This window comes from Carassius auratus, chromosome 30 (genome assembly GCF_003368295.1).
Source record: "Carassius auratus strain Wakin chromosome 30, ASM336829v1, whole genome shotgun sequence".
In the NCBI taxonomy this organism is placed as follows: domain Eukaryota; kingdom Metazoa; phylum Chordata; class Actinopteri; order Cypriniformes; family Cyprinidae; genus Carassius; species Carassius auratus.
Window position 1 is genome coordinate 4,865,645 of NC_039272.1, and position 23,502 is coordinate 4,889,146.

Here is a 23,502-nt window from a genome sequence, read left to right on the forward strand (position 1 = left end):
GTTCAGTTTAAATAGTGTCTGTGACCCCAACTAAGCAAACCAGAGGTGACGGCGGCAAGGAACCGAAACTCCATCGGTGACAGAATGGAGAAAAAAACCTTGGGAGAAACCAGGCTCAGTTGGGGGTCAGTTCTCCTCTGACCAGACGAAATCAGTAGTTCAATTCCAGGCTGCAGCAAAGTCAGATTGTGCAGAAGAACATCTGTTTCCTGTGGTCTTGTCCTGGTGCTCCTCTGAGACAAGGTCTTTACAGGGGATCTGTATCTGGGGCTCTAGTTGTCCTGGTCTCCGCTGTCTTTCAGGGATGTAGAGGTCCTTTCTAGGTGCTGATCCACCATCATGTCTTGATACGTACTGGATTCGGGCGACTGCAGTGACCCTCTGATCTGGATACAGACTGGATTTGGTGGCCACGGTGACCTCTGAATAAGAGAGAAACAGACTAATATTAGCGTAGATGCCATTCTTCTAATGATGTAGAAAGTACATCGGGTGTTATGTGAAGTGTTCCCGGTTCTGGTTTACCTAATTAATGCAGCCTAAAAATCTTGTAACGGATTTGGATATTAGAAGCATATTAGTGTGTTATGTGTAAGCCAGGTTAAAGAGATGGGTCTTTAATCTAGATTTAAACTGCAAGACTGTGTCTGCCTCCCGAACAATGTTAGGTAGGTTATTCCAGAGTTTAGGCGCCAAATAGGAAAAGGATCTGCCGCCCGCAGTTGATTTTGATATTCTAGGTATTATCAATTTGCCTGAGTTTTGAGAACGTAGCAGACGTAGAGGAGTATAATGTAAAAGGAGCTCATTCAAATACTGAGGTGCTAAACCATTCAGGGCTTTATAAGTAATAAACAAGCTTTTAAAATCTATACGATGTTTGATAGGGAGCCAGTGCAGTGTTGATATTGCATAGATAATAGATGATACTGCATCCCTAGGTGTTCAGTAATGGGAATACTATGCATTCATTAAACTGGAAAAACACTTTAGGATGCCCAAATTTCATAGAATATTAACAAAGAACACTGATTTACTCTTTAGTTTGAGTAGTTTAGGTGAAATTCCTCCTAGAAAGGTAATGAAGGCTATTATGAGGAACTGTAAATTTGCTACAGAAGTTCTGTCTCTCCTCTCCACACAAAACAATCTATATTTTATTCAGTTTCATTATTTCATAAGGAGTGCTGTGTGAAGTACGTCGGACGCTCGTAAAGACTGCGCTTTGTGAATTATTCAGTGAGCTGTTTTGCATAGCAAAGGCCAGCAGAGAGGAGGGGGTTGTGGAGTCTGGTGAAGCTCGAGTTGAGGAATGACACAGTGTTGCTTCCTTGTCTCAGCTTCTCATCACATTAATTACCGTATCTGGCTCTCGTCGGGGCCACAGTTCCTCTCGAGTCACAGCCGCATGCGGACAGTTTGTCAGTGGAAAGAAAAGGATATCTGTCTTTGTTTTTCAGTAAGGGATTGACGCGATTAAAGCTACAAATTATTATGGCATTCAGAAAAGAACTTTTAGGAGAACATTCATTTATTTATACACTCATCTGTCATATTAATGACCATCAGATCATTGGATTTGATCCATACTGACGTGACTGAAATGAATAAAAAGTGGGACACATGTTTGATGGAAACGAGGACTTGATTGCCAGGTTATCTGTGAGGAGCTTTGGGAATGCTATTATAAATGATAGCAATACCCCTTCTCTTGAGATTTAGCATAAATTTGAATCACTTTATGTAAATATCGCACACCTGTAGCTGTGCAGGATACACTCGGAAATGATACAGTCAATTACTTCACCTCAAGACGGACACATCTGTCCGTTTTTCACTTAATTATTCATGCCAACATAATCAGGAGGAGTCTTACACAAACGCCATGGTTGCTTTAGGCTTTACTCTATGTTTATTTCGGCTACTGTACTCCCAGGGCTATAACAAAATGAACCTCCCCACTCACAAATGGTGTATTGTTGATAGCCTGGAATAATTAGGGCTGCTCTGGTGGGGTTTGGTTTAACGACGCTGGCTCTATTCTCCACAAATGGCATCCTCCTCAGAGAGAGGGACTCAGTCAGGACTGAAATAATCAATGATTTGTGGTTTCCATTTTGAGTCTCAGTGTGAAGCTGCTTAGTCCTGCTCCACTGCACAGAATGTTAGCCGTTCGGTTCGTCGCTGTCACAATCCCCCTTCCTTTCAGTCTATGAGACACTGCCACACACTCACTTTGCATACTTATAGGTTATCTATACAAGAAGAAAATTGATATCTTCAACAATACAGACTGGTGCACAGCCAAAAACGATGCAAGAGAAATGTGAAACCTCACAGCAAATCTTCTTTAATTAAAATACAAAAAAAGACAACTTGAGTTACTTTTATATGGAGCCTCGCACATGACATGCAAGAAAAAAAAATTGTGCACACGTTTTTCTAGTTTATTCCTTCGATGTACTAAAAAGTGCACATGATTTACTAATTTGTTTCCTCGAATTGCTAAAACATGCATACGATTACTATTTCGTTCCCTCTATATAAAAATTTAGCTTACGATTTACTAATTCATTTCCTCGATTTGCTAAAACGTGCACACAATTGCTATTTTCTTCCCTAAAGTAAAAAATTGTGCTAACGATTTACTAATTTGTTTCCTTAATTTGCTAAAACATACACACGATTACTATTTCGTTCCTTCGATTTATAAATTGTGCTTACGATTTACTAATTCATCTCCTCGATTTGCCAAAACATGCAAACAATTACTATTTTCTTCCCTAAAGTAAAAAATTGTGCTTACGATTTACTAATTTGTTTCCTTAATTTGCTAAAACATGCACACAATTACTATTTCGTTCCCTCGATTTATAAAATGTGCTTACGATTTACTAATTAATTTCCTCGATTTGCTAAAGCATGTACACAATTACTATTTTCTTCCCTAAAGTAAAAAATTGTGCTTACGATTTACTAATTTGTTTCCTTAATTTGCTAAAACATGCACACGATTACTATTTCGTTCCCTCAATTTATAAATTGTGCTTACGATTTACTAATTCATCTCCTCGATTTGCCAAAACATGCAAACAATTACTATTTTCTTCCCTAAAGTAAAAAATTGTGCTTACGATTTACTAATTTGTTTCCTTAATTTGCTAAAACATGCACACGATTACTATTTCGTTCCCTCGATTTATAAAATGTGCTTACAATTTACTAATTCATTTCCTCGATTTGCTAAAGCATGTACACAATTACTATTTTCTTCCCTAAAGTAAAAAATTGTGCTTACAATTTAATAATTTGTTTCCTTGATTTGCTAAAACATGCATACAATTGCTATTTTCTTCCCTAAAGTTAAAAATTGTGCTTACGACTTACTAATTTGTTTCCTTTATTTGCTAAAACGTGCACACGATTACTATTTAGTTCCTTCGATTTATAAATTGTGCTTACGATTTACTAATTCATCTCCTCGATTAGCCAAAACATGCACACAATTACTATTTTCTTCCCTAAAGTAAAAATATTGTGCTTACGATTTACTAATTTGCTTCCTCGATTTGCTAAAACGTGCAGACAATTATTATTGTCTTCCCTAAAGTAAAAAATTGTTTGTACGATTTACTAATTTGTTTCCTCGATTTGCTAAATCATTCGCACAATTTACTAATTCATTCTCCTGATTTATAAATCGTGTGCATGATTTAGCAAGTCGAGGAACCAAATTAGTAAATCGTATGCACAATTTGTAAATTGAGGGAACAAAATAGTTATCGTGTGCACGTTTTAGCAAATCGAGGAAATTACTTTGAAAATGTTACATAATATTTATAAATCGAGGGAACGAAATAATAAATCGTGTGCACGGTTTAGCTTATAATTGTTTATTTTCCTGCATGCCATGTGCGGGGCTTTGTACTTTTATAATTTGGCTATAAGGTTGTTGTTGTTGTTTTTTTTGTCTTCATCCCTCATGTGTTTTGTGACTCAGTTTTCCCTCATGTTTGATTGTGTCATTTATTTCAGGTGTGTCTGGTTAATTATCATCATCTGCTCCACTATATTAATTGTGTTCTGTTCACCGTCCGGTTGACTATGTCTCTTACCTGTACTGTCCTGGTATATTTGCATTTATCTTCTTTGTGCATTTATCTCACCATAGTGTGACAGGTTTATAGGTTTTTCTCTTCATTACTACAGTACAGCTTCAGCAGATTTTGCAGGAGTTGAGTTGAGTTTCCATTTATTGGCACAGCACTGGCATTAGCAGAGTAGTTCTTCCAGACAATCCCAAATATAAAGACATCATCTGTTGAAAAACTCTACAGGTTTTGACCCTCAACCAACTTTTTAAATGGCCCTTTTCAATAATAACAAATTACACATTTCAGTTCTCGTTTTCTGAATTCGTGATCTGTGTCTGGAGTTTCTGCCAGTGCCACATAAGGAGGGAACTTCGAGGGTCCGTTGCTTGTGAATCTATTTTTAGCCATGTGTAATTTAAAGATAATAAGCTCTATTTGCATTTGCCAGCCCTATCAGACAGCACAGACTGTACGGCTTTCTCTGTTTGTCTTCTAACTCACCTCAGCTAATTCGCTTCAAGTTGGACTCTTCTTTCAGTGATTTTTGAAAACGATTTCATTTAATATTTTATGTTTTCCTTAAAAGGTGTACTTAGCGATCCTTAATAAAAATAAGAAATTAATGGGAATTCATCCTTAACATGTTTTAAACACAGTTTACATTATTTAACAGTTTCAGTATTTGATTCTTCAGGTTTGTGGCGTTTGTTAACCACAAACGTTATTTTCAACTTTTCTAGTACATGAAAACCACAACACTTGAGTTCATAGAATGTAATACAGTCTCAGCGGAAAAGCAATTAGCTTGAATTTGTATTTGGTCTTTTGCTCATCTCCTCATCCATCTAGAATCAGCACGCTTGAAATTAATTGGCCTCCTTCGTATAGACTTCCTGCTAAGTTCCTGTCCTTCTCCTTAACGTGGAAAAAAGCTTCCCAAATCAAAAGAAGTACACATTTAGAAGTTTCTCATATCAAGCCGAGCCATCTGTCTTCTTTTGTGTATTAAATCAAGCCCGTGGGTTTGGACCAGCCCTCTCATCTTTTCAATCGAATTCTCCGGTCCGCTGCTTCTGAGTGGCAACTGGCCCACATCTAAGCCTGGTGCTCAATGGAGTTTCTCTGTGCTAAGAAGCTAAATCTGTTGCAGTGATCCATGCCTGATGTGTTAATGGTGGATCCTTTGCTCCCTCTGAAATGCCACACTCCAATCAACAACCCCAGCTGACACTTGTTCTTACGTCCTCCTCGCATCCCTTTCACTGTAATTAGCTACTGTGTGCCCACTGATTGGACCCCTTAGTCTCTTTGTCTATTAGCTGTGTACTGCGTCCTCTCTTTCCCCAGGAGGCAGACAGGAAGAGTGTTGTAGAGATTGGGCTTATCACGAAATTCTAAGTGCTGAAATATTTCGCCTCCATCATTGCACCACAAAGAATGCCTCATTTTCTTGAATTTCATTTTGCAGAGTAATTTGCTGACTAGCTGATGGGCTCTGTGAGTGATTGTGATCTAATACACATTCTTTGCTTGTTAACAAATGAAAGCATATCTGTTCTTGATGAGGGTGAGATTAGCATTGTTAAATATGACCTTAGAGAGGCATTAAAATTCTCTCACTCAGTGCACTGGAGCACTGCAAGTTTAAAGGGGTAAATCTCTCACATATCCTATTTTAAATACTACTACTAATAATTATTGTGTTTATTATTTAATATCTTTAACAGGTTTAATATATTTTACCATTTTTTATATATATATATATATATATATATATATATATATATATATATATATATATATATATATATATATAGAGAGAGAGAGAGAGAGAGAGAGAGAGATTTTGATTTTAACAAAACTTTTATTACAACACAGTGTACAAGACATTACCTAGTATTTATCATACCAGACTTTTACACCAAAGTATAAATGTACAAAATAAAAATGAAAAAAATCACAGCACAAAAATCAATTCGCCTTCAAAAACAGAGCACAGAGCCTCCTTGTAGCACCAAATACATTCAAATGTAACAAAATCATCAATGGACTTATAATATAAAAAATCTACCATAACTCTTGACTTCACCAGGTTAGAAAACAAGGCAACCATATTCTGATTAAGATTCTGTTCTATTTTCTTTTTCCTACTTAAATAAATGGCCAGCTTGGCTTGGCCTAGAACAAAATTCAGAAGCTGACAGACAACACTTTTTTTTCTCACATACTTGTACCCCAAAATAAATGTCTCCAGAGAAAAGGTCTCATTGCACCTCATAAAAACATCGCTTACAACTTCAAACAAAGGTTGTAGTCTACAACAATTCATGAACACATGAAAAATGGTTTCTCTAGTAGAGCAAAAAGGACATCCAGAGTCAACTTCAGGGTTTAAAACTGACACAAAAGCGTTAACCGCAACAGCACCATGAATGATCTTCCACTGTAAATCACCTGTTCTCTTGGTTAACGGTGGTTTATACAAAGAACTCCACTCAGGCTTTACGCCTTCGTCCAGTTTAAAAACATCACGCCAGGGAGTATCAACTCTTGCACTTAAGACATTTTTGCTAAACACTAAAACACAAGACCTGTACAAAGATTTACCAGCACTTAAAAAAAGTCTTTACACAGAGATGCAGAATTTTTAAAAAAGGGGGAAATAATCCCTTCAACATTTATAGCCAAAGATAAACGAGGAAAGGAGTCTTTGGGATTTGCAACACAAGAACCTACACAATATTCCGTTAACAATTCCATTTCAGTTGTTTCAAGAGCAGCTTTCCATTTCATGAGCAACTGGTTAACAAGACGAATAGACCTGATTCCCAAGTGTTGAGCTAGAGCTACTTCATCCTTGAAATCTGGCCCCACAATGCTCAGTAGCTGACTCAGAGTGAGAACGTCATGTCCCACCAACACCCTACTGAGTCCAGGAAAACAGGAACTGTCCATTAAATCCAACCGGGCGCCATGGATTAAAGGCTCTTCCAGTAACCAGAAAAGAGAAGGTGAGCTATCTGAACGCTGGACAAAAAAGAGACTCCAAACTTTAAAAGTATTCTTATAAAAAATTGGCAACTTAGAGGTGTCCAGTTTTAGGGGATCCATTAGGAAAAGTGCTTTGTCAAGTCCCAAACCTGCAAAGCTCCGTAGAATCAGGCATGAAACAGCGCGCCAGTTACAGTCTGAAGGTCCATCCAGCAGTCTTTGCACAAACTGCAACCGAAAGGCTGCAATCCTGCTTTGAAGATGCATTAGTCCTTGTCCACCCTCCTCCTTAGGCAAAAACAATACATTTTGTGAAACCCAGTGTAACCTATCCCAAAAAAAGTTCACCATGAGAGTCTGAATTTTTAAAAGTAATTGCAAAGGAGGATCTACACAGGCAAACCTATGCCATAAGGAAGACGCCACCAAGTTGTTAACAATTAAAACGCGTCCTCTATATGATAATTTTGGAGACAAATGCTTCCACTTGTCTAGGCGTCCTTTGACTTTTTCAATTAAACCTTCCCAGTTTTTCTGTACTACTGTCTCCTCACCCAGAAAAACCCCCAAATATCTAAATCCTTCTTTTCCCCACTGTAAACCAGAAGGGAGTTGGGGTTTTCCACCTTCCCAGCTTCCTATCAGAAGGGCTTCACTCTTATTCCAGTTTACATTAGCGGAAGACAAGGTTTTAAAATCTCCAAGCAATTCGAATAAAACCTGCACATCACTTTGCTTACTAATCATTACTACTAAATCATCAGCATACGCTGATAATGAAAAGTTGCAATTACACGATGGCAAAGAAATACCCTCTAGTTTCAACCTAATTTGTTGTAATAAAGGCTCTATGGCCAAAGAATAGAGCATACCAGAAAGGGAGCACCCCTGTCTAATACCTCTGCAGGCTTTAAAAGGAGCACACAAACCACCGTTAACCTTGAGAATGCTCTGAACGTCACTATAGAGAACTTTCACCTGATCTATAAAGGTTTTGCAAAAACCAAAGGCTTCCAGAACTCTCCATAAATAAGTGTGCTCAACGCGATCAAAGGCTTTCTCTTGATCTAATGATATAAGGCCATAATCTAGATTTAGCCTCTTAGAGACATCAAGAAGGTCACGAATCAGAAAAACATTATCAAAAATTGACCTCCCGGGGACGCAGTATGTCTGATCAGGATGAATTACCTGGTCCATAACCTCTGCCAATCGATTTGCTAAGACCTTAGAGAGCAGCTTGTAGTCGCCACACAGGAGGGAGACCGGTCGCCAGCACCTGATGTCCGTCAGATCACCCTTCTTGGGTAGGAGAGTCAGGACCGCTCTGCGGCAACTCAATGGCAGAAACCCTCCGGCTAAACTGTCATTCAGTACCTCTAGCAAGTCCTCTCCAATCTCTGACCAAAGGGACTTATAAAAGTCAACAGGCAGACCATCAATCCCTGGTGCTTTTCCCAGCGCCATACCTTGGAGGGCTTTAACCAGTTCCTCCATGGTCACAGCACCTGAGATCTTTGCGTTGACTTCCTCCGCCACTTGAGGAAGATTTTTAAAAAAAGCACTGTCACACCTATAATCTGGACTCAGTTCATTTTTATATAAAGACTCATAAAAATTAGCTGCTCTCTTACGGATATCCTTAGGGTCAGTTAACAATGCTCCAGATTCAGACCGTAAGGCATGAATAACTCTATTCTGCCCATTTTTCTTTTCCAAGCTAAAGAAAAACCTTGATGGTACATCCATTTCATTTATGCTTAGAAAACGTGACCTGACCAGAGCACCCTGCGTTTTAAGCCCTAAAAGGTCAGATAGCTGAGTCGTCTTATTTTTTATAAGAGACTCCACCTCAGGCAAGTGAGCCAATTCTTGCAATTTTAAAATATCAGTCTCTAAGGAGCTCAAACTCAGGGTTACCTCTCTAGTGACGTTCTGAGAGTACTGTTGACATAGTTGCTTTATCTGGACTTTCCCAAAGTCCCACCATTGCTGCAGTGTTCTAAAAGAATTCTTTGTAGTTTTAAACATGCTCCAAAAATATTTAAAACTTTCCCTAAAACACTTGTCATCCAATAAAGTGGTATTTAAGTGCCAATAGGCACTCTTTGGCTTGATGGAATTTAAACAGATACCACACTGCACCATACTATGATCTGAAAGACCCGATGGAATAATAAAACAGCTCTCAACAATACTCCCATGATGTTTAAAAACATAAAACTTATCCAGTCTTGCTAAAGAAATTGTGTTACCACGAACATGAGACCAAGTGTATTGCCTTTGCTCTCCATTAAGCTGCCTCCAAATATCAATTAATTCATGTGTTTTTTTTAACTGAACAAGACGCTGACGTGAGGGTACATGAGGTTCCACATGATTTCTGTCCAGATTAGACTCTGTGCAATTAAAATCACCACCCAAAATTAAATACTCGTCATCAGCAACATTTTGTAAGATAGAAGACAAAGTACTTAAAAAAAGCATTCTCTCAACAGCTGAAGTTGGTATATACACACAAATAAAAACAAAGACAACATTTTCAAAAGAGGCTCTTACTTTTAAAAGTCTACCTTTAATAACCTCTTCAACCTGATAAGAGTGTGGGCTGAAACCCTTAGCGAAGAGAACAGCGACTCCACCACTAATTGTGGTATTGTGACTTAGAACAGCAACCCCATTCCATTCCACTGCCCAATCAGCAGCATTAATAACATCAGTATGTGTCTCTTGTAACAGCATAACATCAATTTTTTTCTGATGAATTATTTCAAATAATGCTGCTCTTTTATACATATCTCTGGCACCATTCACATTCAGAGTAGCAACATTAACGTGACACATGCTTAAAGAAAAGAAAAAAAAGAAAAACAATGTCCACAAAAAAACCCCACTAAAAGCCATGGAATTAGGTTTCCCCCCTATCCTCATTACTACGCTCAGAGTTAAGTTTCCTCACTATTTTTTTTAACCTGTAGACCTCTTTATTTGTAAAGGATCCCTCCATCATGAAAGCCTTAGTATTCTCAACAAACTGCTCTGTATTAGGAAAAAATTCATCAATGCACACACCCCTCTTATTCTTAGTAGCTCTAAGAAACAGTTTAATATCATCAACCTCGTAATGACCAGAAAAATCACTCTGAGAAAGACAAACACTTGAATCAGATGATGTACTATCACTTTCCGTATCTTCATACAACTCACTTTTATCTGATTTTTTTGCGTGTCTATCAATCCCAGTTCTACCAGGCTTCCTCCTCTTTAACGGGACTTTAAAATCTGCCTGCACTGTTTCCACTGGAATGACGTCACCTACGCTCTCCACAGCAGGCTGCAGCTCAACATCGAGAGCATCGTTTAAATGCTTCTCTGTCTCAATAACGGCTCCCCCCTCCTGAACATTAGACACAACTAATGTAACATCAGTAACTGTGCTTTCAGGCGCAGGTTCTTCAGTTACAGCGATCGCAGGAACACCATCACTTCTATCCTCTGAGATTTGTAACCCTGTCGCTGACTCACCCGGAGTCTCGTCAACTGGCTCCGTTTCAGCACTAAGGACATCGCTTCTGACGTCACCACCACCTGACACATTGGTTGAATTTTTCCCGGGACAATCACGAATTAAATGATTAGTTTGTCCACAACTAAAACATCTCATGTTTCCCGATGTCACGTAAATGATGTAATCATAGTCATCCGCCCGAAAGTGCAAAGACAGATCCATATCAGCATCATCATTCACTACCATGTAGACAAACCGCCTAAATGAAACGACATGCTTCAATAAAGGCGATCCACCACCGATAGGGATCTTTTTAATGGGAGAGACAAGTTTTCCATAGCGAGACAAAGCCTTACCTAGTATCTCATCACTTAAAAACGGCGGTACATTAGATAGCGTGACTTTCTTTGAAGGTGTTGACAGCGGAAGTACAGCATTAAACAGATCATCAATAACTATTCCTGCCTCAACTAATTCATTAGCCTTTTCAACAGTACTGAGAAATACCACAGTGGCATTATTCATCCTGGAGGCAGACATAATGTTTTCATGTCCAACTACCTCTCCTACTGCAAGACAGCACTTCTCTACACTAACCGCGGACGCCACTTTCACGCCATGACGCCGGGTCAATGAACCCAAACAACACCGTGTGTGTGGGGCCGTCATGCTCCCGGTAAGGTGGCACGCGGCCCAAAACAACTACAAAAAAAAAACCCCAAATCGCACAAAAAAAAAACAATCAAACGAAAGATCAGAAAAAAAGCCAGAAAGAAAAAAAATTAGATTTACTCAGACTCACCGAAGAGCTCTCACCCACACGCTCTGCACACTCACGCTCGCACCGGAAGTGAAAGTGAAAGTGAGAAAGAGAGAGAGAGAGAGAGAGAGAGAGACAGATGGAGAGAGTATTGCTTTGCTATTGAAATAATAATATAATAATAATTAAAAATAAATAAACAATTAAACTAGTATTTTTTTGCACTATGGAACAGTACTTTTTATTTTATATTTTTTTTGTAAATTACAATAAGTCAATATATATATATATATATATATATATATATATATATATATATATATATATTATTATTATTATTATATATATATTTTTTTTTTTTTATGTATTTATTTTATTTTATTTTTTTGCTTATTTTATTTTTTTATTGTTGGTTGGTGTGATGGGTATTGAAGAGAGGGGACTCAAATGCGAGGGCAAAATGACAGTCTTTAATCCAACAAAGGAAAGCCACAGGAAAATCCAACAAAGGAGTACAAAGATGAAAACTAAGGAAGACCCGAAGGCTGGGTTAAACTAACACAGGAAACCTCCGTGGCTGGAACTACCAGAAGGCTGGCGAGGTGGAGGCTTTGATTGGGCTCAGGGGAGAGCCGGGGATCGGTGCTCGCAGTGCGGGGCGGTAGCGGCGTAGAACAGCAGGTAAGGTTCTGTGGGGTATAAAGGGTGAGCACAGAGAGGTACAGGTAGCGATAGTAGACAACTAACTTCACCCCGACTAGACAGGACAGGACAGGACCAAGACAAACTGCTAACACGGACGCCAAAGGCAACGGCTTCATTCGGAAGTAACAATCTGACAATGAGACACGGGAACGAGAGGGTAGAAGTAGCCCAAATAACAAGGCAAGATGAGAACCAGGTGGAGGGGGAATTATCTTAATGAGAAGTGAAGACAGCTGTGACACATAAGCGAAGAGCGAGGGAGACAGGAGGGGAAAAACCAGCAGGGGGAGACAGAGGGAGAAGAAGAGAGAGATAGAGACAGGATCATGACAAGACCATGACAGTACCCTCTCCTCAAAGAGCGCCTCCAGGCGCTCCAGCGGGGAAATGCTGGCGAGACCGGAGGAAATCATCAATGAGCGAGGGGTCCAGGATATCCTTAGGGGAGACCCAACTCCTCTCCTCAGGACCATACCCCTGCCAATCGACTAAGTATTGGTAACCACGACCCCGACGCCGCCTATCTATGATCCTGCGGACGGTGTAGACCGGGGAGTCTTCGATACGAACGGCAGAGAAGGACGTGGGAGGGGGGGAGCGAGAGGTCGGTTTAATGCAGGAGACGTGAAACACCGGGTGAACACGACGAAGATTATGCGGCAACCGGAGTTTGACGGCGACAGGGTTAACGATCTTGATAATGCGGAACGGCCCGATGAAGCGGGGAGCCAGTTTACGGGAGTCAGACTGGAGGGGTAAATTAGATGTAGAAAGCCAAACCCTCTGACCCGCGGCATAGCGAGGACTCTTGACACGCGATTTATTGGCAGCCACGCACATGCGTCTCTTAGAACGACAAAGTGCGGATCTCACCCTCTTCCAGGTTCGTTTACAGCGACTGATAAAGGTCTGAACGGACGGGCAGTGAGAATCGGTCTCTTGGGACGAAAATAAGGGCGGTTGATAGCCGAGGCAACATTGAAAGGGAGAGATACCAGAGGCTGAGGAGGGGAGGGAATTATGAGCATACTCAGCCCAGGAAAGCTGTTCGACCCAAGATGAGGGATTGCGAAAGGCTAGACTGCGGAGCATGCGGGCAACAATCTGATTGGCTCGCTCGGCCTGGCCGTTAGTCTGTGGGTGAAAACCCGAGGAAAGGCTAGCAGTGGCCCCTATGAGACGGCAAAATTCTTTCCAGAACTGCGAGGCGAATTGCGGACCCCTATCGGACACGACATCGGTGGGCAACCCGTGATACTTAAACACATTATCAATCATAATCTGGGCCGTTTCCTTCGCAGAGGGAAGTTTGATAAGAGGAATGAAGTGCGCCGATTTTGAGAAGCGATCGACTACCGTCAGGATGACAGTCTTGCCGGCTGAGGGCGGAAGACCGGTGATAAAGTCGAGAGCTATATGGGACCACGGGCGAGAGGGAACAGGTAGCGGTCGGAGAAGACCAGCAGGCGGAGAGTTGCCTGCTTTGGTTTGGGCACAGACAGAGCAGGCAGCGATAAAGCGGCGCGCATCACGTTCTAAAGAGGGCCACCAGAAACGCTGGCGGATAAATGCGACAGTGCCTCGAGCACCGGGATGAACCGCTAGTCTAGAAGAATGGGCCCATTGAAGAACCGCTAATCGTGTGGGAATGGGGACAAAAAGGCTGCCCCTAGGGCAGTTACGGGGAGTAGCGACGTGAGAGAGAGCGCGTTTAACCTGTCTCTCGATTCCCCAGACCGTAGCCCCCACCACCCGACCGGAAGGGATAATTTCCTCTCGGGGGGTGCGGCCGACCGAGGGATCGAAGAGTCGAGACAACGCATCTGGTTTACCGTTCTTAGAGCCCGGACGGTATGAAATGACAAAATCAAAACGCGTAAAGAAAAGGGCCCAGCGAGCCTGACGCGAGTTCAATCTCTTGGCGGAGCGAATGTATTCTAAATTGCGATGATCCGTTAAAACAATAAAAGGGACAGAGGATCCCTCTAACCACTGCCGCCACTCACCCAACGCCAGGCGGATGGCGAGGAGCTCTCGATTCCCGACATCATAATTACGTTCAGCGGGGGAAAGGCGGTGGGAGAAGTACGCGCAAGGGTGTATCTTATTATCCGACGCTGACCGTTGGGAAAGAACGGCTCCCACCCCCACCTCGGAGGCATCGACCTCAACGATAAACTGTCTAGAGCTATCTGGGGTGCGGAGGATGGGTGCGGACGTAAAAAGGGTCTTTAGCCGGTCAAACGCCTCCTGCGCAGAACCGGACCAACTGAAACGAGACTTAACCGAAGTGAGGGCAGTGAGTGGCGCGGCCACCTGACTGAAGTTGCGTATAAAGCGGCGATAAAAATTAGCAAAACCGAGAAAGCGCTGTAGCGAGACACGAGACTCAGGGACGGGCCAATCGAGCACGGCCTGGACCTTGGTAGGGTCCATCTTGATCCCCTCTGCCGAGATAACGGAGCCTAAAAACGTTATAGACGAAGCATGAAAGGAGCACTTCTCGGCCTTAACAAAGAGTCGATTCTCAAGCAAACGTTGGAGAACGCGGCGAACGTGCTGCACATGAACCTGTAGAGAGGGCGAAAAAATCAAAATGTCATCGAGATAGACAAAAACGAATAAATTGAGCATATCCCGAAGGACGTCATTGATCAGAGCCTGAAAGACAGCGGGGGCGTTAACCAATCCGAAGGGGAGGACCCTATACTCGAAGTGGCCGAGGGGCGTGTTAAAGGCGGTCTTCCACTCGTCCCCCTCCCGAATGCGTACGAGATGGTAGGCGTTACGTAGGTCGAGCTTGGTAAAGACTTTTGCCCCCTGCAGGATATCGAAGGCTGAGGACATCAGTGGCAAGGGGTAACGGTTCTTAATCGTGATGTCGTTCAGCCCCCGATAATCAATGCATGGGCGTAAAGAACCGTCTTTCTTCTTAACAAAAAAGAATCCGGCGCCGGCAGGCGACGAGGACGGAACGATTGTGCCGGCGCTGAGAGACTCAGATAAATAATTCTCTAAAGCCTCCCGTTCGGGAGCAGAAAGAGAATAGAGCCTACCCCGAGGGGGCGTGGTCCCCGGGCGGAGATCAATAGCGCAGTCATACGGACGGTGGGGCGGAAGAGACATGGCTCGAGAACGGCTGAACACCCCTCGCAAATCGTGATACTCCTCCGGAACCCCAGTCAGATCTCCCGTCTCCTCCTGCAACACAGAAACAGAAGACACGGGGGGAACAGCCGAGGCTAAACACTTAACATGACACGACAACTTCCAAGACAAAACAGACCCCCTAGCCCAGTCAATGTGTGGATTGTGAAGTTCTAACCAAGGGTGCCCCAGTACTAAAGGGGTAAAAGGAGATTGAAAAATTAAAAAGGAAACTGTCTCTTTATGGTTGCCAGAAATGGTTAGAGTTAAAGGGATAGTCTGTTTCTGTACCCTAGGTAGGGCGCTGCCATCAAGGGCAAATAAAGAGGTGGAGTCTCTTAGCGGTGTGAGCGGAATACCTTGTTGAAGCGCCCACTTCTCATCCAAAAAGTTTCCCTCGGCCCCAGAGTCGATCAAGGCCGCACAGGAGGCTGACGACCCCGCCCACTGGAGATGCGCTGGAAGTATCGTGCAGGAAGTGGAAGGGATGGACTTAGTGGTAGCGCTCGCCAGTAACCCTCCTCCTACTGGCGAGCGTTGGCTTTTACCGGACACGAAAACACAAAGTGAGAGGCACTAGCACAGTACATGCAGAGGCGGTTAGAGATCCTCCTCTGACGCTCCTTAGGCGAAATACGCAGACCACCCAGCTGCATGGGTTCCGGTTCTGAGTGGGAGGGGCTGACTCGAGGCGGCGAGAAGAGACTCTCCTCTAGGCGATGAGCACGACGGCGCTGATCAAACCGTCTCTCCACCCGGATGGCCAGGTCGATAAGGTCGTCGAGCCGGGCGGGGATTTCACGGACGAGGACCTCGTCCCGCACCTCTGGAGACAAGCCCTCCAGGAAGCGAGCAGTCAGTGCGGGCTGGTTCCACCCACAGGTGGTAGCGAGGGTCCGGAACTCAACGGAGAAATCCGGCACGGATCGTCTTCCCTGCCGGAGTGTGGAAAGTCGACGGGACGCCTCCTCTCCGTAGGCGGAACGGTCGAAGACCCGGATCATCTCCTCCTTGAAGCGCTCAAAGGTTGAGGTACACTCTGCCTCCGTCTCCCAGTTGGCCGTTCCCCATTCGCGAGCCCGCCCGTGGAGGAGTGAAAGAACGAAAGCCACCTTGGCCCTCTCCTTAGCATATGTAACGGGCTGGAGCGAGAATACCACCTCACACTGGGTAAGGAAAGCGCGGCACTGAGTTGGCTCACCCGAATAGACCGGAGGATTGTTTATCCGAGGCTCCGTCTGACCCGGAGGAGAATAAGAGGCGGAAGGCTGGAGACGCAGGTTGTGGACCTGGCTGGACAGCTCGGACATTTGGGCAGCCAAAGAACCGACGGCGTGTCGGGTAGCGGAGATGTCTTCCTCATGCCTCCCGAGGAGGACGCCCTGGTGCTCAACGGCGGTCTGGAACGGACTGCCACTCGCTGAGTCCATCGTGGTCAGATTGTTCTGTGATGGGTATTGAAGAGAGGGGACTCAAATGCGAGGGCAAAATGACAGTCTTTAATCCAACAAAGGAAAGCCACAGGAAAATCCAACAAAGGAGTACAAAGATGAAAACTAAGGAAGACCCGAAGGCTGGGTTAAACTAACACAGGAAACCTCCGTGGCTGGAACTACCAGAAGGCTGGCGAGGTGGAGGCTTTGATTGGGCTCAGGGGAGAGCCGGGGATCGGTGCTCGCAGTGCGGGGCGGTAGCGGCGTAGAACAGCAGGTAAGGTTCTGTGGGGTATAAAGGGTGAGCACAGAGAGGTACAGGTAGCGATAGTAGACAACTAACTTCACCCCGACTAGACAGGACAGGACAGGACCAAGACAAACTGCTAACACGGACGCCAAAGGCAACGGCTTCATTCGGAAGTAACAATCTGACAATGAGACACGGGAACGAGAGGGTAGAAGTAGCCCAAATAACAAGGCAAGATGAGAACCAGGTGGAGGGGGAATTATCTTAATGAGAAGTGAAGACAGCTGTGACACATAAGCGAAGAGCGAGGGAGACAGGAGGGGAAAAACCAGCAGGGGGAGACAGAGGGAGAAGAAGAGAGAGATAGAGACAGGATCATGACAAGACCATGACAGTTGGAGTAATATATGACCCAGATGGTTTGTCTTTTTTTTTCTTTTTTTTTTTTTTTGATATTCACTCTTCGTTATACTGGCAATAATACTCCTAAACAAACCTGCGACATATTGCTTTGCCTTAGGTAATAAGAAAAAAATACCTTCCATTAGCGTCTTTATTTTCATCCCGGAGATGAAACAAATTGTCCAACAATGCATTCTCCTCTTTCTGTCTCCCAGCAATCATGAAAGGTTTTTGATAGAAGTTAATGAAATGAAATAAATTGGCTTGTAATGCATGGGAGGCTGTAAAGGTAATGGAATTTGAAGAGTGTCAGTGGGAATGTGGAAATGGGGTGGAGATTGGTGTAGGTTTGTGTCCCGAGGGCTGTGAAACATGGCAGCAGTGATATAGAGCAGAGCCAAAGGTGTCCAGACAGTAAGGTGCTCATTTATACAACCTTCCTCAAATATTGATATCATATCATGTATAACATGTTTATCACTATTGTGTTAAATGCTAGATTAGGTATGCAGTATGTATGACATAAATGTCTTGTTTCACTCTCTCTTGGCTATTCCTAAAACCATTTCTATTCTGAGAGTGTTGTAATATTTTCTATTACAGTGTTTGATAGAGACATCAAATGCAGAATGTGTGCCTTCTCATGTGAGACATTCATAAATATATCTTATGATAAATACACCTTACTTTAATTGACACAGTAAGAAACTCCTCACAGTTCAAAGAAAACCCCACTGTTAATTATGAGACAACATTGGCTGTACCCTCTTCTCATAAATATGACCATTCCTACATGACTTGAAGGCAGCATTTTAAAACTAATTGCATGGTGGAGACGACGAATATGAAAATGAGAACAAAAATCACAGGACTCTCGTTTCGCCCCGGTTATATTTGATGACCTCAGATAAGCCTCTCAGTTAAGGACATATATGGATAAATGAAGCCGATCAGGCAAGAGAAAATATGAAAACTATGAAGGCACGCTCCAAACGCATCTGTTAAGTCATTTACATATGCTTCAACATGTTTTCCCCACCATTGCTCTCGGTGAAGTTGAAGAGGCAAGCTGTTGATTGCTCATTGTGAACAGTGCTCTTTTTCTCACACTGCGTCTCCGCAGAATAATTGTTTGGCTGTTGTATAGAGACTTTGGCCTGAGTGTGTGCGTGTGTGTGTGAAAATCTAGAGTTTGCCTGGCATTATTTCCACGGCCCGGGGCAAAAGTCTTCCAGAGACTGAGAGCGAGAGAGAGGGGTAATTTGTTTTGTTTGAGCAGAGGGGACGGTAGGGAGTGAAGAGTGCTTAAATTGATTGATTGGTGGCTCGTAGAGTAGTGGACCGGGCCATAATTACTCTTTGTGCCTGGTGTGATAAGGAAATTAATCAAACCATTATGTTGCTCCGTTTTATCATCAGGTAGCAATAATTGAATAAACTAACTTCACTTGTCTTCCGAATGACTTTCCTCACTACGTGTGCCGGCTGTATTTTGCACGGAAGGTTAGAAATATTACATTGCATCTGTTTGGATGGTGAAGGATTTTCTGGTTGCTTATTATATAAACAAGAAAATTATTCTGAAATCGTTCCTTTTTATCATTCCATCTGCCAACCCTTCTGTTCGCCGTCATACCTAACTCTACATCTGTTCTACAGAAGCATCACATGAGACTGTGTGAAAAAAATACCCTGTAGCCGAAGTAAGAAATCCTGCGAGGTTGTAACTTTCTGTTGTTATGTCGTTCCTGAGTACCTCCCGCTGAGCAGAACAAATGTGGGAGAGATGGGAGGGCTGGAATAAGCTGCTAAATCAGTCTGATTGTTCTTAAATCCTTCATGTCCACTTGTATCGCTCAGCGGAGCCTTCATGCAGAGTTGGAAATAGGGCAGCCAATTCTCCATTCGCTTCAGCTGTTTGTGGATTTTCTTTTTTCTGGCTGCACCCACCCTATTTGCCTCACTCGCTTTCCTTTTCCCCTTCGCTCTAAAAGTGTCTCTACAAATCAATTACCTTCCCTGGCTCGTTTGGGATTTAGCGAGGACATTGTCTGTGGGAGATAATGAGGTCTGGTGCTGTGATTGTCTTTCTCCCATGATGCCACACAGGTTATTTTCTCAGTGGAGGCAGCAGGCCTCATGTTGCAGAAATTTAAGCTGGTATTATTGTCAAATAAGAAGCGACAGCTCAGCCTTACACTGAGTAGATGTTAAGTGGAGTGGGGGAGAGTTTGGGGGTACATCTTTACCTACTTTAATTATTATCCATTCAGTCATTTTTCACCATGTCATGTATCAGTGCGGTCTCTAGAAGTAATCTATAACAATTCTAACTAAAAATGAATGTTTCGTCATGTTTAATGTATTTGACAAATAATTTTGTATTGTAGTGTAAGGGACATCATGCACTCATTATTTTTGAGGGGGCACAAGTGAAGGGGGGGGGGGGTTCTCTCTCATCCGTGTCATGTGACACACAGCAGCAACAGTACCACTGTAAACCTGATATAGGCTTATGTCCCTACTGGAAAAACTAAACAAAACAATAAAAACCATCACAGAAAATTGTAATGTTTCCACTATAAATAACCATTACAAACCATCAACTTTTAACCATTAAAACCATCAAAAATGGTTTCCTGTATTCCCTTTTGGGACATATTCCAGTAGGATTTAGTGGTTTAAACAAGCCACCAATAGAAGACGAATCAATTACCAGTAAAGACCAACAGGGTCCATTACAGTTTCCAGTAAAAAACAATACAAGTGCCATTATTACCAGTAAAACCATTACAGATTTTATAAATATAATATATTTATATAAATATAATATATTATATAAATATAATATTTTCTTTTAGTCAAAATATTCACAAAATATATCATGAAATATCTTGATCCTCAAATATGTGTAAGTATTTGCACTTTTATAGATAATGTTAGTTGATCTATAATGGGCGATGGGCAAAGTAGCAATCTATTAACTTAACTTTAAGGGTTAGTTCACCCAAAAAAATGAAAATTAGCTGACCTCATACGTCATTCCCCGGAAGCTGCTTCTCACAACTGTGAGTGCAAGTTAATTAAGTGATTCTTACATTTTGAATATGGATATTTTCTTACAAAAACACATCGATTCACTACAGAAAGCTTTTGTTCACCACTCCAGAGCCATGTGAGACTTTGTTTTATTTTTATGGATGTGCTTTTTATTAAACTTCTCATGGACTGATGCAGTGCAACACTCACTGAGTGACATCAAACAGTTTGAAAGATCAAAGACCATTTTTAAAATAACTCCAGCTGAATTACCCTGAAAGAAGAAAGTCATAAACTCCTGTAGGATGACTTCAGGGTGAGTCATTTAAGGCCTTATTTTCATTTTTGGGTTCAACTAACCCTTTAAGTACCAGATATGGGTGTCATACTACAAAATATTTTTAATACGGCTGACTTTGCATTTAATGTGAATTTAATACAAACATTGTAAATTACTCATTAGCATGTAACACTTTCATTGCCAACACATTATCAAAGAAAATTTTCACTTCAGTCCAGTAAGTTCAAGCACTCTGGAAAAACTCCCATAATAAGCTGTTTACACTGTGAAATGAATGTCTTACTTACATTTTTAGATATTCACTTTTCTTGTTTCTGATGAGAGAATTAATGCACAGAGATTTAATGCACAGTGACAAAAGCTGTGACTCATCTGAACGCCTCTGATTGGTCCTTGCATTCATAAACTCAACAGAATCGTATGTGATTGGTTATAATGCACAGTGCTTTAAAAAAACGCATGTGTCTCTTGCTCTGTGTGTCTCTTTAGCAGCTGGTGATGTTTTATTTTTTATATATAGTTTCTCAAGTTTGTATGCCCATATAATTTTAGCGTTAAGTGGTAAACAGATTTAGCTTGCTGTCAGCTATAGAGGGGTTTAGAGAGGATATATTTTTTTAAGATAATACAGTGTGCTTAGCTTTCTGGTCATTGGTCAGATTATATTTCATGCAGAGGATCTTCTAATTTCTGTCAATTTTAAAATGTTTAATATCAAGTCTTGATTCTGATAGACATGTCCATTTGCCTAAACAAGTTTAATTGCCATGTCCTGTCTAAGCATACCCATCATTAGTATCAATATCACGATGAAAAGAGGTTGTCTTTTATCCCGAATGTTACACAAACAATATAATCGCTTTCCATTTTGATAGATGGAGCTCTGGAGTCAGTTAATCTGTATCCACCCTTAATTAACATGCTCAATCATGTCTCTCTCTCAAAATGATCTGCCGCCCGCCTTTTTCATGAAAGCGATTATCAGTTGTTTGTCTGTGGATATGACAGGCCTAATAGAACTGGATAGCCTCAGTGAACTGCATGATGGACCTCGTATATCAGATGTGTCCGCAGCGGGAGGACGGTGTCTCGTTTTATGTCTGTTGTCCTTTTGCAGACCCAGAGCCCATTGACTAGTATTGAAGGTTTTTAGTAGTACTAAAACATAGCTCTGAAACTTCTTTTTTTGTGTGTGTGTCAAAATGATCTAAAAAAGAATCCTCCGTCTGTATCCATGTGAATAATAATGTTTTACGTTTCTGTCGCAGTCTCTGACAGGTCTTCTTGTTGAGTGTTAATGGCACTAATTAGTCCAAGTGTTAAAGCATGTAATCATGGGTCATGCGTTAGCTAGCATGAAACATGTTCATATTTGGCTGCCATGGTAACTAGCAGCACTCTCAAATAATACTTCTTCCCCTGATGAATCAGAGTGTCCTTAGGATTTAAGAGCAATATAATGAAAAGTGAAACAATGAGCAATTTGTTCAGAACTCGAGAGATTATTTAAATTATATTCTTTCACATACATAAACTGTGTGTGCATCCAGGCAAACTAGATTATGATAAGAAGGTTAAGGGTTATGTTTAACCCTTATGTGTTGTTGGGGACGTTTTCGTCCACTAGGGGAAAAGTTGAGACTTATTTTGGCCTCAACTTTCTCTGTGTTTGAGCTAATGGAATTATTTTTCGTGACAAATCTTATTTTGACCCATATTTTGGGAAAATGCTTTGAAATGTTTCAGAAACTCAACGGTACACTCTGGGCAAATTCACTACCCTTTCGTTATGTTCATGGATGAAAACATCCACTAAATTAAACTGCTGATAGATAAATCTATTAATCAACCTCAGTCCTGATCAAAACTACCAAATGTAAAAAAAAAAATCCAAGATTTTAACTCTTTAATTACCAAGTTCATAAATTATAAAAAAAACACACAAAATTACATATTTTCAATTTAAAAGTGATTGTGGAATGTATTTTTTTTTTTTTTTTTTTTTACCTTTTATCATAGTCTTGGGCATGTCAAAGATTAGTTACAAGATTGGCTTTGATGCATTGTTAGTTTTAGTGCAGCATTAGATTTTATTTTTTTCTCCCTCATTTGTTGTTGGTGGTTGTTTTTGCCCCATTGACTTTCATTATAACGACATTTTTTGATTGCAAAGCCATGACACCATATAATCATGCATTCTTGATTGTTTGAGGTTTTCCCTTTTGAGAAGAGGTAAAATTTGTTATTTTTACAGTTGATCACTAGGTGGGACTGTTAACCCTTTAGATAGGCCTGTGAAAAAAAAGGCTTAGTTTCTGGCTTTTATAATGGAGTATAACAGCAAATGATAGTGTGTGTGTGAGAGAGAGAGAGAGAGAGAGAGAGAGAGAGAGTTGATTAACAGATTTATGCAAAAAAAATTGAGAATAAATAGAACAATGCACAAGGGTTCCATTCTAATTGGTGCTATATACTGAAGGACAGCCGTGTATTTCCTGAGTGGTAATTAAAGCTGAAGTTTCTGTCACCTGACAGAATTTCAAAAATAATAACTGTTTTCCCAGCAGATCTCTATTGGGTGAACGCACAGACCCCGTCCCAATCTCACAAATCTTGCTGTATTGGGCCAATCAAACAAAATTAAAACAGTGTAGCCTTCCCAGTGGCTAACTACTTTTTTCCAGCAAGTAGCGATGTTGCGGGACATTTCTAAGCTACATTTCGTTTTAATTTCTGACGAGTCACGAGCCTGTAATGCATTGAAACAGCACAGTGTTTTCTTCTGACTAAATCACACAAATTTGTTCATTATTGCCATCTGATTTATACAGTATCATGCATCCTATGGTTTTACAGTATGTCCACCAACATG

The 23,502-nt window shown here is 41.6% G+C and overlaps 1 protein-coding gene across 1 annotated transcript in view; it reads left to right on the forward strand.

Annotated features, from left to right (window-relative positions):
* LOC113048953 (serine/arginine repetitive matrix protein 4-like) overlaps positions 1 to 23,502 on the forward strand; it is a 59,841-nt gene that overhangs the window by 11,867 nt on the left and 24,472 nt on the right. The gene's annotated exons all lie outside the window — the stretch shown is intronic.